We start from the raw sequence: 14,523 nt of genomic DNA, 5'->3' as shown, positions 1-14,523 counted from the left end.
TAGCGCTAGTATTCACAATGAATGTAGGCGCTGCAAGATGGCAGTAATGTACGCTGATATTGACAGGTGCCGAGGGAGCATGGCAGCCAGTGTTTACGACAACTGATCGCGACCGATCGAATTTCTGGTGACCCGGGTGTTTCGCGTATTGTTTACGAACTCTCCTTTGACACAGTGTCTTCGTTATTCTTGGATTATACACCCAGCGTCTGTTTATTTTTTATTAAAATATTCAAGTGTGAAATTGATTCAGTTAGTGAAACGTGTATTCCAATCTCGAAAGTTTGGGATCAGGTGGTGGATTTGTCGTGGATACAGGAGGGCTTTCGAAGCAGATCACTGCAATATTACGAGATTCGTCGTTATCGTAAGTACAAATAACTGTTCTTTGTTCTATTCTCAAACTAACGATCGAAAGAAACGTGGAAAAATGTGGTCCTAGTTTTTAAATAACGCATAATAAAATTTAATAAGCGAACGACAGAAGAGGCCATCTTTGAGGCCTCCCTGTGTGTTAGTTACGCCGGCGAAAGAGGATCGCGATTACACGAATCGTGTTACATAAAATGCTGCTGTTGGTTCGTTGGATGACACATAGGATGCCTTAGATAATCGTTACGCGACAGGAAGGGCTTCCTACTTCCTGACATTCTGCTAGATGTTTTCTACGTAGGTCGCGTATCACAGATCTATTGAAACGAAAATGTTCATCGTAATCTATTCGGTACATTTGGGACCGTCCTCAATTTATTTTAAATTCTGACTTTTCGGTACTACCAACAAACTTTCACTCGAACGCTTAACGGTTTAACTATATGCCGATATGTTAGGTGTAAATGAAATCGGAGACTGGACATTGGAACAATTTTTTTCGATACAGGAAATTTCATTTCTACCTACGATCTTTGCTCGTGTATTTTGTTTTCTGCTTTCCAAAGAAGGAAAATAATTGTATTCTTCTTAAGATAATGGATTGCCTAAACGCAAGGGACAGACGAACATCGTCCCCTCAACTCTTTCACTTTCCATAATAGAAAATTACAAAACAAGGTGATAAAGTTTAACTCGACGATAAAAGAATAATGATCTAATACAAATATTACAATAATATATTATAATAGTATTGTACCAGCGAGTAACGTGTTGTAACGCATGTACGTACAAGGACACCTATTGGTCTTACTAGATTTCAGATATATATATAAAAGCCACATGTAAGAAAAAAGATTATTATATGAATCTATTACATAGATATTATATAACTTTAAAACATCTGTTATCACTGTTATTGCGAAGCAACATAAAACACGCTTCTCCTAAAAAAACTTAAAAACAATCAGAAGATGAACGAAACCATATTATGCAAGCAGTGTTACGAATATGAACTACCAATTTGCTCTTATAGTATATCTCTTATAGTAATATCGTAGAATAAATCAAACGTGGGCAACGTGGCACGTGTAAGTATTTATGAAAAATGAATGATTAAAACGTGATTGAATCGAACGTGTCGCGACAGATCGTTCACTCGGTCAAAAAGGGGAATAACGTATCAAAACTGTAACTTCCATTGCAGTTAATTACATTCGTTTTTATTCTCCCCCCTTTGAACCTCATTTCACTGTATAAAATTATGAGCTTGCAGACAGAGATTTGGAAATGACGTAACTATAAACGGGTCGGTGATCGCGAGCCAGATCTTTCCAGGTGTGTTTACTTCAGCCACCTTTAGTTATCTTATCATTATTCGTGACGTTAATGATGCGACCACGCTATCGTTTCTCCTCGAAACATCGTAACTAGTCTGAGAATTGTTCGTAGAGAATTCCAGCAGTTAGTGAAAGAACAGTCGGCGCACATAATTAAATTTATCGATCGCTCTCGGCAGGCTCGCCACGGCGGCTCTTCTTGAAAACGTGTTTGCGAATTCGCGACGCTCTCTCGCGCGCCGCGTCGTTTTTTCTCGTCACCTTCTCCTTTTTGCGTGCATCTGTGCTCGACAACCCTGGCAAGAAGAGGCGTATACCAATGCAACTGGCATTCCTCGTCTTCCTACCGACGCGAGAACACAGGGAATAAAAAAAAGGGAATGTAACGCCTATCGATGTGGCTGGCGACGAAATTACATAATCGGTACACGATAACTCATTACGGCAGATTAATCTTAACAGCAGCAAGGTCACGATGTACCAACGATATTTCGGTTCGGTTGTCCGGTTTACTATCTCTCCGTTACGCAATTCATGTCCAAGCAAATTCTGATACATCAACGGTTCACCACGCTAGTGTTGCTGATTCGTCTCAGATTCGTGGACGAAAGAAAAAGAAGAAGCAATGCGGCAGCTTCGTTGGATGTCGGTGTATAAAAAATTGCTCGGTTCTCTCTATTTAAACCCATCTAGGGTCGACTGCCTGCGCGCACGACGGACAAAGAAACACCAATGCAATCGTCCTCGACCAATCGTAGCGGCACCTTGTCTCGTTCCTCCCTATTAAATGAATTTCCTAGCAAGTTGACCTGCAGATTGCTCTCGCGCTCCCAATTGCCGCATACCGTCATCGTTGCCCGGTATATACGTACGTTCTGTGATTCGTTTGAATTTCCCGCGCAAACATTATTACACTGAAATGCCTATGATGCGCCCTATATTACGTACGCATTACATTTACCGCAAAAAGATTTAAGCAATTAGCAAGAATGCTAACAACTGTATTTCCATAGATGAAACGTTGTTCAGTTTACGATTAAAGCATAGGCTATAGAGACACCGGTGTTACGTTGCAATAAGGATACTACGTACTTCGTTGCGCTTTGATATCAGTCGATCGTATAACAGAGAGCGGAGGAAGAATTCGATCCGTTTCACCGATCGGGAACGCGTAATGTCGCATAATTATGTGCAATTACACGAGCAAAATGAAACGAGCGGAGGCGCTGGAAGCGATCGACATTTTATTATATAGCTGCATACATACATACGTATCGAAAATTGAGATATCGATAAGTTGGAGAGGGAAACGTTATAAGCAAGTTTCGAATTTCGGGGAAGCCGCTGCGCGAGCATACGAAGGAAGACAATCGTGGATTCTCGCGTGCGTTTCTATTAAATTAATTATATAGCAGCTCGGCCGGCTCGAAATGATCTATTGTGTTTTAATGGTCATGTCACACGCTCCAACCTTGAACGCGTAAGTCGAGGGAATCGACCTCGAACCGGATCTCGGATCCTCTTTTTTTTTCATTTTTTTTCCTTTCAGGAAGGGTAATATGGAATTAAATAGGGGTAGTGGGGTCTCGCTTGTCACGCTGTAAGTCCTATTCTGTGCCTATAAATGAACCGAAATGCACCGTCTGCGAGCATTCAACCGGTACACAAGGCAGATAAATTTCTCTTCGAGTAGCGCATTGTGTCGCAATAAAAATTCTTTTGACAGTTGTTTAAAGAAAGACAAAAATAATGGGAAGCGTGTTTTATCGAGCGCAATTTTCATCGTGACCTGATGTCTTCCTCCTGCTGTCGACTAACCACGAAAAATATTTCGTAGAATGTTGCGCGTTCAGCGAATTTTTCTTGCGCGATAGTTCATCGATCCTTCCTCTTATATGTTTTCGGCTGATTGTCGAAGTTAATGGCGCATGCTCTGCGAAACTTAGAGCACACGTAATCGAAACTACGTATTTCCCTTGTTTCGCGCTTCCCACCACCGCGCTTTCCGCTCAGATCAAACCGAACTTGCTTCTGCATCGGGTAACCTTAACTATCTATCCTTCGATTGACGTCAAATATTAAATTTCGAGTCTGCAGAATTCTCGTACCTACGCTTGGGCTTAACCTCAAAATTCCATTTCGTTGTCTCGCGTCCGCTTTCAAATGAAACCCGATTTCTCGATCGATTTCGTCACCCTCGGATAGAAACGACATATCCCGTGTTATCGTAGTACTACCAGGTAGTATTCCATACCATAGTGATATTCCGGGAGATTTTTCTTATCGACGACAGCATTACGGAGGAGTCGTCGTACAAACTGGAAACACGGGACTACGCCTACGTACATAGATCGCTTCGAGTGGTTCTCATTCACTTCCGGTCACGGGATTCTATCCTTAATTAATCGACGTTACGATCATCGAGAATGATGAACGCTTGAATACAAGGTGGCCTGGTCGATTTTCCTCCGGTTCGAGCCACCGCGCCGCGTCGCATCGACTTTTTCTTCCCTCTGTTTCGTTCCTGATTTCAGCCAGACGATAAGAGCTCGTTCACGAATGTGCCGTTATCTTAACGTCGCGCAGGAGCGCACGGGATGCTTTATTTTCATGGGCGAAACCGGAAGCTTCGGGGTGCACGGCTACCATTGTCATGAGCCACTGTTTATCCTTTGCGATACGTCCTTATCTTATCCGCTAGTCCTTTACCTTTGCTGTTGAGAGAGATAAGGTTGTTGTCCGTCTTAAATTCTCTCATCTTTTTTACTGTTTTAATACGATAAATCTTCGCTGTTAATTACGACCTTTTGCTAGCTGTAATCGTTTCATTTATAATACTGGTTATATTGTAACGTTTACAACTACAGTAACTAGCGTGATACGTTACGAAGCGAATTTATTTTACCGTTTATCAGTGTTTATCGAAGTAAATGCTAATCTTTTATATATTTCAAACATGGGTGTCGCGCGAATGTAAGGAATAGGAGATTAAACGAGTACATTTGTTAACAAGTCGTAAGAGTCATAGCTTGGAGTGGTTACTAGAATAAAGATGATCAGAAACACACGAACGACAACCGCGAAACGCAAGAGCTTCCGGTGGAAATAATTTGCTGCGCAGTAGTCGACGGTGTCTTAACCGGATTACCAAGATGATATCAGTAATTTTACCACGGTAATTAACGCTGCTTCCCGATAGAAGTACAAGGATTCGCGCCGCGTTTCTCTTTTCCGGTAGAATCCGTGAGATAGAAGAGCAATTAATTACCGATCTCGTTAATCAACGTACTCTTAATCTTCACGATCTACCTACTGATATACTAATCGACTGTAATGTAGCTACCGACCGATCCTGCTATCGCTGTGACGATTATCTTCTTTTTTTTCTTCTTCTTTCTTTTTCCCTAATTTCCTGCCTTTTCGATGAGTTCTCTACTACTAGGGTAACTAAGTTTCGTCAAGAAATTCGTTCCTTTCTTCTACTTTTTTCTTATATCGAATGGCGCGATATTTTCTTTTATCGACACACAAAATTCTTCGCCCTCGTATTTTCTCGGATCGGCATCTCGACACCGGCGCTACTTTTATACCTTTGGAACTTTGGCTCCAATTCTTTCGTGAAAAGACGGAAAAACGAAAACGAGGAGAGTCCTACGACTATTCAGACGTTCGATTTATTTACCATCTCGCAGTCTTCTCTACCGAAGAGTTGCTTACTTCCTACTTCCTACTTCTTCTCATACCCTTGTGACCGCGTTTATCCGACTTTTCCTCGTTGCTAGATCCTCTTTGCTACGTGCTGCGAAGCTTCGCAAATAATTATGACGAATAACTGCCAGGAACTACTCTCTGTATCAAGGAATTACGAAAGAACGTACGATTGAATTTGTTCGGCATAAAATCGGCAACGAGAGCCGGCATTTTCGAAAGTTTGCTTATCGAAGCAGTTTAAACGAGCATTAGAGAACCGTGATTCGTTTTGGCCATCCAGCGTGATCCAGTTACCAGGCAATTACTGTACTTTGGTTAGTAAAGTTTTCCTTGGTGCGAGCGGTGCAAAGCAGCCAGACAGACGTTTGCACGGTGCTTTTCTTCTTCGCTGTTCGTATACATAGGCCCGTGTGTCTACGTGCAGCCTATTAGCCATTGTAAGCAGACACACGAGGAACGACGAACTCGCTTGACCTTATCCACGGAGTTCAACGTTTTCCATATTATCAGGAACATCCTTTTCAGAATGTCTAGGCCGCAAATTGGCGTAAAGTACTGGCCGCGTGAAACGTTGCCTCCGTTTCGTCTTCTCGTTTCTCTTTTCTTCTGTTCGTGGCGTTGTTGTCACCGTTGCACGCGTTTATCGTGGGAGGTAGTTTATACACGGTGACTCAACCATTGAGCAGCGTCACTATTGTGCGATCCACGAAAGAAAAACCGCCGCTGATACGCCCATTGTTCGGAATTAAGAATTCTCGGCCGGCTAATAGCCGATTGGTATAGCGATAAACGGGCACTCTGGTTGCGTCCTATTCGTCCACGGACACGCGAGATCACGGTTTGAGGTTGAACTTTAATGAATTTCAATTGATTCGTCTTCTCTCGTTTAGGAGAGCACACCGTCGTGGCTGCGTTAAGCACCGCGACGTGGATAGAGTTTATGATATGGACGTGACTTCAACGCTATTTTTTTTCTCAGATCTATCATTTCTATGCAGTTTTAGTCCGGTATTTACGATACCTCGCGTTTATGACCGGGATAAGTCAAGATTCCAATCACAAACTTCGGAGATATTCGGTTTCCTGTTTTTTTACTGGTAACTGCCGCGGACTGATGCGAATATCCAATATATATGTATAACTACTCGTAAAAATATTTGGATATCAGCCATAGGAGACTTTTATATATGTACTGTATGTGACACACAAAACATTTCGGGTCTCGTTACGACGATAACGAAATTTCAAAATGTTTCGTAAAAGTTTTTACGAATGTCGACATATTTGCGTGGATTACTGTATATTATTCTAAAAATCAAATCGTGAAATATCTGTAGTCTTTCCTAAAAAATTATACCTATACCTATATTGCACCTTGCAAAAATGCTTTACACCTTCATCGGCTAACGATATTGTTGATTACTAGTCCTTTGATCGTCTCCGGTACTTGCCAGAGGTTTTTGCGATCGGAAACTGGTGCGAGCTAGTGTAGAAGGGAATGCATAAATATTAATCACCCGCTCCCACGGGAGAAAATGGAGCGTTAACGAGGCTGTTTGCCGACAGACGACAGATATTTCCATTGCTGATCGTTCGGACAGCGAGGCAAGACCTGCACGTTGTCGTAAGTTTCGCAGCTGTGTCGACACGCGGTTCAAACACAGCCGAGTTTCCATGCGATACGCAACAGCAGGGGAGAAATGGCAGCAGAAGAAGAAAAGCGATGCACGCGGTATCATGCTGCGTTTCTTTCCTTGCCCTTTGTTTCTTCGTCATTGGTAGGCGCACGAGTGTGGTCCCATCCTCGACCAATTGACTCCGTGCAAACACTTCTTTTCTCTTCCCGTTTTATATGCCACTTTTCTATTGTCTTCTCTATTGCTCTAATTTTCAAAGGAGCAAAGCTACCCGACTCGTTTCACCGTGTACAAATTGCACGAGTCTAGCCCCGTGAATTTTTTTCGTTCAATCCTTGCCAGAGAAAGCTCTTTCTCGAATGTTCATTTGACCTTAAAAGCTCAATCTGCGTGGGAAGTATGCAAAAATATTTTTCGATGGAAAGAATAACGTGTCACGTTTTTTCCACAGTTGTCTCCTCTCACGTGATAGTTTGCCTGTATTTTGGATCACTCTTTTCGTCGCCGAGCGCGATCCATTTACAAAGTGTGCTTTCGCAGACACGCGATATACGATTTTTGTTTCGTAAATTTTGTAAATTTTGTTTTCTCGTGTGACATTTTCCTCGAATTACTTAGCTTCGTTTCAAATCGCTCGCATTCACCAACGATTTGGTGATCTGTCGCTATCTAGCTCGTTCTGTGCTTGTCGTTTCTGTGCTTCTTTGCCATATTAGAAAGGGTATTCCATCGTTCGAATCGATTTGTTCGCGCCGAAGATTATCTGGTATGTGGACTAGACGATGCGGGTATATTGAGATCTCGAAATTTAAGGCACCGTAAAAAGTACGAACGATCCAAACCTCACGTCTGTCTTTTCTCGCCCTGAAGCTTTGTTCGTAAAGAGAAGTGGAATTCCTAGGTGAATTTAATATCCAGCGAACCGAAGAGCAGACATGACTGCTTGACGTTAGCTAGCCGCTCGTAAAGGAGCCCCTTTCGAGTTTCGCATGACAATGGCCGTGTCATTCGAACCAACCAACCGAACCTGGACCCTTCCCCTATTTACATCTAGCTATCGCAGTTTGCGTGTTTTTGAGTTGGAACTTCGAAAAAGAACGCGTTAAAAAACGCGTTACTTTACAAGCCATGACCAGTAGGACGACGATTCCATCAGGGATAATCCTGCTGCTTGTAAATGAAATTTATCCGTGAATTTCAATTTCGCGTGAGCTCTCCGGTTTGGGCAAACATCAAATATTTACGGATCCCATACTTACGATCCGAAGCCCGATCGATATTAATTTACTCGCAGCGGAACGGAAGAAGGTTGCCGCGACGAAAAAGCCGATGAATTTACTAGCCGTTCGAAACGACACTTCCTGGCGCCACGGCTCTTTGATTTTATCTCGTTTCTCAATTTCCATTATCCAAATGACATCATCGAAAATCAGTGGAAATGACGATTAAATTCGTAATACGAGTATATTTCAACGACCCGAGTCAGCTTCCTACGATCTCTCGATAATCGAATAATACAGCGCTACAGCGGTTCGTTATTACTCATCGAAGGTATCGAGGCATGTCTGAAGCAGGCTGCCCCACGTGCTCGACGTGCATCGGCGAGGTTGTCGCGCGGCAACACCTGTCGCGTATCGCCCCGACCATGCCACGCAGCTACCCCCGCGATATTCAAGGCCCGAGCGGCGTTCACGCACACTTTCTTCGTTTCACGAATGAGCAAATAATCAAGCGGCCGTAAGGTAAAAAGGTGAACGCGCGAAGATTCCCGTATGCTCGCACGCTCGTCGCATGTGCAAAGGAAAGAGAACGATCGCGACGGCGAGGATCGGTAATGAAGAAAGAAAGAGAGAGAGGCACGAAGTGCGTGAACGAGAGAGCAACGAAAGCGTAGCCGGCGAAGAAAGAACGAATGGAGAGAGTAAGAAGAGTAGAGAAACGGTGAGAGCGACGAGGACGAAGGGTCCGTTGCGCGTCAGTGCAAGGGAACGGTAGAGTTAACTGGTGCGAGGGAGCAGCGGCCTGAGAGAGAGAGAGGGAGGGAGGGAGGGAGAGAGAGAGAGAGAAAGAGAGAGAAACAGAGAGGGAGGAGCAACCAGATGGAGAGGGATAGAGAGCGAAGTGCGTGAGCGAGAAGTGCGTGTGTGAGAGACACGGTAGCTTCTCATAGAGAAGAGACAGTCGCTGGTTCGCTGCAAGGCTGCTTACATCGAAGAGGCGAAAGAAACGAGGCCCACACCCTCCGTCTTTCGTCTTCCGTCGCGTTCCGTCTCGCGTTTTTTTCCTCTCGACGTCGCTGTTCGATCTTCCGCTTCGCGCCATTCAACGAAACGTCATCGAGTTATCAGTCGACCGATGCCAGTGATAGACGTCGATCGGCTGCCGCGATCTCGCGTCGGAACGTGTCATCGATTACGCGCAACGTTTCGCGGGGGTAACTTCGATAACAGAGTGGTCACTAGTGTCTCCGGTTTAACCAATGAGATTACTAGCATCGATCGCGCGCGAATCGATCGGGATCATCCAAGGTAAACGATACGAGTGATCATGCCTGATAGAAACGTTTTAATTAGAGGTTTCGTGTCGATCGTGGGCGATCGAGGGATTTTGGTGGAGATGTGCAACAGAATTTCCAACGGGGTCGAAAGAGCCGATAAAGTATCGAGCGAAGTGCAATTAGAAGATAGACCGAAATAATTGGAGCGAAATACATCGAAATGGTCTTGATTGAGGAACGCGCCTAACTAGCGTGGCGGGAAGAAACCGTTGAAAATTAATAGTGTTATGGTTAGCAACGTACGCGTAGTCCACCAGCTTGGTCGGAGCCAGAGGTTCGTGATTGGTGCAACCGGCTTCCATGACTCGTTCCGAAAATAATCGTCGTATTTTTACCGTCTCTTTATGCCCATTTTGGGGCCGCTAGAAGCCGCACAAAGTGGCGTTAATTCCGTGTGAAGTAATACGGACGTTGTCACGCTTTCGTCATTGTAACGAGAAGCGATAATTTCTTCTTCGGTATATAAAACTCGTCATCGTTGTCATGCTTCTAGCAATGCTTACTTACGTGTCTTACGTAAAGTTAGAGAATATTTTTATTTACATCGACAAACGTCGGAGGTTCGATTGCCGTGCCATTATCTCGGCAAAGGGTTGGCAGTTTTCCACGATATCCGTGGCCTACTCGCGGCTCTCGCGCAGTCTGTCGTCTGATTTTCGATAAACGGCGCTTCCTCGTAGTCTTATCGGAGCTTTCTGTCACGGCAAACTTTCGCTAGTGCGACATCCAACCGTTTGCTCGCGTTTCACCCGAGCACAATACGCGCCTCATCGACGTACGTTATACGTATACACGTTGGTCAACTGAAAACCTCTTCACGACACACAAGCTTGTCCTCGATGTCGTCGTTGTTGTTCGCCATTCTCCGTCGGCTTTTCACGCGACGAAACAATCGGGAAAACACAAGTTCGAAGACCTCGATCGCGTACAATTGGTTCTTCCATGGATTTACACCTACGATTTCTTCGACGATTTTGATTTCTCAGTTTCGACCGACATTCATAGACTGTACGTAAGCGTCTAACGGGAATGCTGGGCACGGTCCGATGACGAGATCAGTCGATCGATTCGGCTTCGACCGAACGAAACGGTTGCCAGCCTAGCGTCTGACGTTCGTTTCATTCGCCGCTTCGTTTCCTCCCAACTGTCACGTGGATTGAACGAAACAGAAAGAAGAAATAGGACACGGGCGACGAAAATGTCTCAAAATTCAGGAATCCTTCTGGCGTGTACAATTCTTTCATATCGACTTTTAGATCGATGCCACTATGCCTTTGCTCATCCGTCTCTCGGAAGAATGATTCACAGAACGCGTCAGGTAAAATGCCACGCAATCCGAATAGAGAAAGTTTCTATCCCACGGCGAGAAACACATAGACTGTAATGCGATCAACGATTTCGTGTATTTTTGTTTTTTAAAATCGAGCCAATGTCTCTTCCGAACCTAGTTGCATCAACGTACCGATTATTGACATTTCCTCGATGACTAAAGTCCCGACGTCTATGGTCGAACAAGGAACAAGGTTCGAGATATCCGACTCGTCACTTCGCCCCTTTATCGAATCTGAAACAATATCAAACTATCACCCCTCGTTTCATTCTGTTTCTACGCTCTGTTACTTTCCATCACCCGTCTTAACGTCGAATCATCCGCGTTTGTTTTACGACTCGTTCATGCTTGTTACCGTTTAAAACGATACTTTATAACGTACATTCGATTCATACGATCATTTGCAATTTTGTTGACACCAGGAAGCGCAAACCGGCCAAGATTTTGGCCAACGAGTCGTTTTTTATTGACGAGCGTGACCGATCCGCTGATCGCTGGTGCAGGTAAATGAATCCACACTCTTACGATTCGCGTCCGCCCCTTTAGCCTGTCCATCGACCCTAACTAGCTATTTATATACACGAGCGTCTTGTTTCTGTGCTGGTTGCTTCTGCGTATCTATGTCGACGAGATACACGCGGTGTACGCGCGTGTTCACGCGCCGACTAGTTCGCTCGCCAGCTCGCTCGTCTCTGCTCGCTCGCGACCGTGCGCGACCAGTTATAAGCGGCAAGGGTATCGATACGTGCTCGTGCTGGAATACAAATACGCGAATCGTATACGAACGCGCGATCTTTGTTTTATTGCACCGTGCGCCAGTGCCAAGATCGAGATTTATACTCCGACTGCGCGTGTTCCTACGTCATTGAAGTTTATTAGAGCTTTGGTTCCAGCTAGAACGAAACTCGTTCTTTTTTCATCGGTAAATATAAGCCGCGTAATTTCAGACTCGTTAAAAGTTAGACTGCCTCGTTTTAAAAGAGATTCGCAATTCTTTCGAACGAAACGTAACCCGGTGATAAGTAGAGCGAGGGCCACCCGCCTACGTACTTACGTCTAATTTGCAATTATCGCATAGTCAATTCGAGGCTGCCGCGCGTATTTTCAAGACGAATCAGTCTCGCGTCTTTCCAAAAAGGGCGAGTCGTTTTAATGCCGAGCGCGCATAACGCGCGATTGTTTTCTTCGAAAGAAGTCGCGCCTTAGGTTGCGTTTCACAGGATCCCTTCGAAAGGCAGACGAAGAACCGTGCGGTTTCCTGTGACGCGTCGCGATGGTAATGCTTAGGGCCGGCCACGCCTCTCTTCTATGCTCGCGTTTTGCTATTCCCTTTCCCAAGGTTCTAAATCCGTAGCAAAAAGGAGCAATCGTGAACGGTAGAATAACGGCAACGTTTCGAGCGAACTCGCCACGATGAGCGTGGAATCGCTGGCGATTAACGAGCCGAAAAAAAAATTCCGCGGAAACTCTTTGTTTCTCGTGGTAGAGGTAGCGTGTCCGACTCGACGATTCCGCTCGAGTTCGCAGCTACGAAGAGGGGTAGACTCGGCTAAATCTGTAGCAGAAGCGAACATGCTTCAGCTTGGTTTTCAGAGAAGTCCTCGTGATTCGACCAAGATCGTTTAGACTCGCGATGACTGTTTCCGTGGACGACGATAGCGATATTACGCATATCCCTATTCTCTGCTCCCGTATTTGTTACGTGTCTATTTTCGTTTCTGTCTTTTTTCTTTTATTTTTTTTTTTTTTATCGCAACCCTTTTCTTGCCACGTGTCGTTGAAAATTGCTTACGGAACACGCTTACGAAGAAAGAACAATCGTCCGATGTTCCATCCGTTGAATCACCTGTCAATAACCGTCGAAAAAGGAAAAGGAGTAAGCACAAGACGCGTACCGCCATGTTGGACCACCGTCGTCACTCGCCGAATATGCTCAGCGCATAATTATGAGGGCGCAGCTGCGAGATGGCACGTATACATTTTTCAAAACCACCGCTATACACCTTCGACACGCGAGTCTGTCTGTATTCCTCGCATATATCCACTCGGACGCGTCCGTGTCCGTCACGCCGGGGACCGGAAGTGCCGCGATAGGCCATACACGGTATCGTTTATGGCCACTGAGTATCAGCCTCCGATCAGACGTATTCGTAACGGTCGTTCGACTTTTTCGCATTCCTAACCATTTTGCCATCGCTAAAACAAACAAGAATTGATAATACAATTTTACGTCGGGTTCCGAAGATATTTGTATCGAAAAACCTGTTCGCATCCTGTTCAATCTAAAGGAAAAAAATTATCTCGGAACCTTGAACGGTACAAGAGGTAATTAGGTGCTCCGCTTCCGACGGATGATCCTGTCTCGCGGTAATCCTCTTACCTTCACCCGCTTGACGCTCGATCCGTTAATTGTAGGCCGACGTAACGCGTTACGATTGAACGCCGCATAAAGGTGGATTTATATTATCCTCTCCGGCACGGCACGGTTACGGCACGGTTCTGTTCCAATAAACATTTTTATGTTATGCGAAAAATAAGATAGGGCTGTTCGTATAAGCGTGGACATAGCGTTAACGGAACGGCACTGGCACGATAGAATTTTGAAATATGGGCTTTAAACGAGACCGTTCACGCTATCCGCCACCGTACGGTACGTAATGTTGCCGTTGCGTGATGATCCGCGCCGTATAATAAGCATAAATCCACCTAAATTCGGTAGTCCACGTCGCTCAATCGAGCGGAACGACGGGAAGGATAGAATAGGACTTGTGGAAACCGCGTGTGAAAGTAGCGATGCGTGGAGCCGGTGTTGCTTGTTTCCCAACGGGACGAAACGCATCCGAACGCTCGATGGCCATTGTTCGGCTATCGTGCGCGCGCCTAGTTCGATGAACTTGGAGATACTTTTGTCCGTGGATCGTAACGCGCCGCGAATCTATCGGCGTTTTATTTACTCTTCGGTTGGTTTTGTTCTGTGAAGCGGTGGCGGGAACAACGGACCGCTTCTGCTCTTACGCGATACACGAGCCGCATTTATCATCTGTGCTATCGAGCCGTGCGAAAAAGGAGAGAGCCTCGTCGATATGAATTAACTCGTTGATTCACGAGAACGCGAGCAATTTCATAATTTTCAGCGTTTCCCTTCTCGTAAATTGTCGCTATTGCGTACCGTATCTATCGGCCACGGGAAAATTCATAGTCGCTACCTCCTCTAAAACTCGAACATATCGAGCAGAAACGAGGGAATTAATGAACCGTGAGCTCGATTCGAACACACGTCCATGGAAATGCGTTGGCCAATTAGCGATTTATAGTGAGAACCACGTGAATTTTCTCAAGACCCGCGATACCCTCGTTGCGTAGATTCGAATCGCACAATCTTTGCGGTGCTTCTCATATCCATTAAAAAAAAAAAATCAGTTCCGCGATAATTACGACAAGCTTCGTTCCACGAAAAGAATTGGAGCCACGATTATCTTGTTTTTATAATCGTAACTTACGTCAAACGATAGACGATATCGTGGCGGATAGAGCCGGTCGCGTGCAATGTCAGTCGGGACCGAAATATTCCGCGTAGCC

At 45.0% G+C, this 14,523-nt stretch overlaps 1 protein-coding gene across 2 annotated transcripts in view; it reads left to right on the top strand.

Annotated features, from left to right (window-relative positions):
- The first annotated feature begins 52 nt into the window (after positions 1-52).
- LOC117164902 (protein tyrosine kinase 2 Fak) overlaps positions 53-14,523 on the top strand; it is a 29,771-nt gene continuing 15,300 nt past the window's right edge. The window contains exon 1 of one of the 2 annotated variants that reach the window (XM_076620374.1): positions 53-367. The gene's annotated coding sequence lies outside the window, so the exon portion shown is untranslated. Of the gene's footprint in view, positions 368-9,236; positions 9,586-14,523 lie in introns of those variants that run through there. The other variant, XM_076620373.1, reaches the window with a different exon arrangement.

The sequence above is a fragment of the Bombus vancouverensis genome, chromosome 8 (assembly GCF_051014615.1).
Source record: "Bombus vancouverensis nearcticus chromosome 8, iyBomVanc1_principal, whole genome shotgun sequence".
In the NCBI taxonomy this organism is placed as follows: Eukaryota; Metazoa; Arthropoda; class Insecta; order Hymenoptera; family Apidae; genus Bombus; species Bombus vancouverensis.
Note: the sequence above shows the minus strand (reverse complement) of the source record. Positions and strands in the feature narration are given on the sequence as shown.